Source organism: Ursus maritimus, assembly GCF_017311325.1.
Source record: "Ursus maritimus isolate PB19 chromosome X unlocalized genomic scaffold, ASM1731132v1 scaffold_X1, whole genome shotgun sequence".
Lineage (NCBI taxonomy): Eukaryota > Metazoa > Chordata > Mammalia > Carnivora > Ursidae > Ursus > Ursus maritimus.
The window spans coordinates 86,449,853-86,452,662 of NW_024423319.1; the positions used below are offsets into that span (position 1 = coordinate 86,449,853).

Sequence of the window (2,810 nt, forward strand, 5' to 3'; positions counted from 1 at the left end):
CTGAGTTTTGAGGTAGGTAAGATAAAGGTAAACCTCGTGAGCTGATCTTCCCCAGGAACTACCAGATGAGTCCAAGCAATTAATTACAATTCTTTGTAAGTGACATCTGTTTTGCTCCCCTCCACCCCAGTACCAAGAAGGTGGGATGTTATTTTCAAGGCTACCACCGGGCTTGGGATGGGAGGATGGAACCAAGATCCATTAAAATTCCACAAAGCCACTTTTCTTACTGAGATTTGGCTTGTTTTTTGTTTGTTTTCTGTTTTGGGTTTTGATTAAGCACTCTCCTTGTCACTGTAAGCTTCTAGTTAGTTTCCAGAGTTCTGAAAATGTTGCTTTTGCCAGGTTTTTTAATTGCTTGTATGGAAGGGCAGATTTTTGAAATTCCTCTCTTCACCATCTTTGCTGATACCCTCCTTGAGTGATAAATTTTGTCAAGTGCTTTTTCTGCATCAACTGATACGATCATTTTACTTTCTTTCTCTAGACCATTAATATGCTGGTTTACATAGATTGATTTTCAGATATGGAACCAGCTTTGCATCTCTGGAAGAAATCCTCTTCATTCAGGACGTGTAATTATTTCTGTATGTTGCTCAATTCTATTTGATAATACTTTGTGAAGTACTTTTATGCCTATACTCATGAGAGCTATTTGCAGTTTTCCTTTTTTAGACTGTCTGATTTTGGTATCAGGTTGATACTACCCTCATAAAATTAAGCTCAGAATTGTTCTTCTTTTGGGGTGCCTGGGTGGTTCAGCCGTTAAGCGTCTGCCTGTGGCTCAGGTCATGATCCCAGAGTCCTGGGATCGAGCCCCACATCGGGCTCCCTGCTCGGCGAGAAGCCTGCTTCTCCCTGTCACACTCCCCTTGCTTCAGTTCCCTCTCTCGCTGCCTCTCTCTGTCAAATAAATGAATAAAAAATAAAAAAAAAAAAAAAAGAATTTTTCTCCTTTCTATTTTTTGGAAAAGATTTTACAAATTTGGTGTTCTTTTTAAAATGTTTGATAGACTTCACCTAGAATTCATGTTTGGTAGAATTTATGTGAGCCTAGGGATTACTTTCTCGGGAGTTTTAAAGTTACAAACTTCTGTAGTAGTTATAGGGCGAGTTGTGGTACCTTGTGCTTTTTTGAAAAATTGCTCCATTTCATCTAATTCATCAAATTTGTGTGTAGAGTCGTTCACACCATTTCCTTACTATCCTTTTGATGTTTGCAGGGTCTGCCGTGATAGCCCGTGTTTCATTTCTGTTCGTAGTAATTTGTGTCTTCTCTCTCTTGTTGGCAGTCTTGCTAGAGACTTGTCATTTTTACTGCTCTTTTCAAAGAATCAGCACCCTGTTTTATGGATTTTCTGTATTGTGTTTCTGTTTTCAATTTTATTGATTTCTGTTCTTGTTGTTTCTTTCCTTTCGCTTCCTTTGGGCTTATTTTGTGCTCCTTTATGAAGTTTTTTAATATTAGGTGACTGATTTGAGATTTTTCCTTTTTTTAAATGTAATCATTTAATGGTAAAAAGATTCCCTCTCAGCACTGGTTCAGCAGCATCTCACAAATTTTGATATGCTAGATTTTAATTTTCATCCAATTCAATGTATTTCTTACTTTCTTTGAGATTTCCTGTTTGATCCATGGATTATTTAGAAGTATGTTTTTTTGTTTTCAAATGCTTCGGTGTTTTCTGTTACTGGTTTCTAATGTGATTCTTTTGTCGTCAGAGAACACACTCCGACTTCCGTTCTTTTCATTTCGTTGAGATTTGTTTTATGGTCCAGAATATGAACTATCTTGTTCTATGTTCCATAGATACTTTGTTATTTTTTGGTGTGAGTTGGCAAAACGTTTATATTTAGAATTAGCCAGCTGGACTCGGTTTAGATGATCCCGATTTTCTTGGCAACATCCAAAGCGTCACAGTCAGAGGCCAGCTGAACATATGCCTTCTTCTCTTTATCAGGCCTGATCAGGATGTTGACCTCGGCCACCTCAGTGTCGCAGAGCTTCTTCACAGCCTGTTTGTTTTGGTGCTTATTGGCCCTGAAATCCACAACGAACACAGCGTGCTCTTGTCTTCTATTTTCTTCATGGCTAACTCTGTGGTCAGGGGCAAGTTGACAATGGCATAATAGTCAAACTTGTTTCTTCTGGGGGTGCTCTTCTAAGGAGATATTGGCTGCTTTTAGAGCCACAGAAGCTTGGGCCACTAGAATTTGAGTGATGTGTGAATATCTGTCTCTTCCTCCTCCTTCTCCTCTTTCTGCTTCTTTTCTTCTTCTTGTGACTCTGGATACCTTTCAGCACTGCTTTCTTGGCCTTCAAAACCTTGGCTTTGGCTTTGGGAGGGGCAGGGGCTTCCTTCTTTAATTTCAGTGCCATCTTTGTGCCGTGGACACTTTAAAAGAATGTGTATTCTGCTGTTATTGGGTGGAATGTTATATGAATGTTACTTAGATCTTGTTGGTTGATGGTGTGTTAAGTTCTTATACATCTTTGTTGATTGCCTTGAAGTTTTACCAGTTGGGTTTTGTTTTTGTTTTTGTTTTTAAAGATTTTATTTATTCATTTATCTATTTATTTTTAAAGATTTTATTTATTTATTTGACAGAGATAGAGACAGCCAGCGAGAGAGGGAACACAAGCAGGGGGAGTGGGAGAGGAAGAAGCAGGCTCATAGTGGAGGAGCCTGATGTGGGGCTCGATCCCGTAATGCCGGTATCATGCCCTGAGCCGAAGGCAGACGCTCAACCGCTGTGCCACCCAGGTGCCCCTAAAGATTTTATTTATTTATTTGACAGAGAGAGAGGCA

The 2,810-nt window shown here is 39.3% G+C and overlaps 1 pseudogene; it reads right to left on the reverse strand.

The window, feature by feature from the left end:
- Positions 1–1,643: 1,643 nt before the first annotated feature.
- Positions 1,644–2,588, reverse strand: LOC121101272 (annotated as a pseudogene).
- Positions 2,589–2,810: the final 222 nt, after the last annotated feature.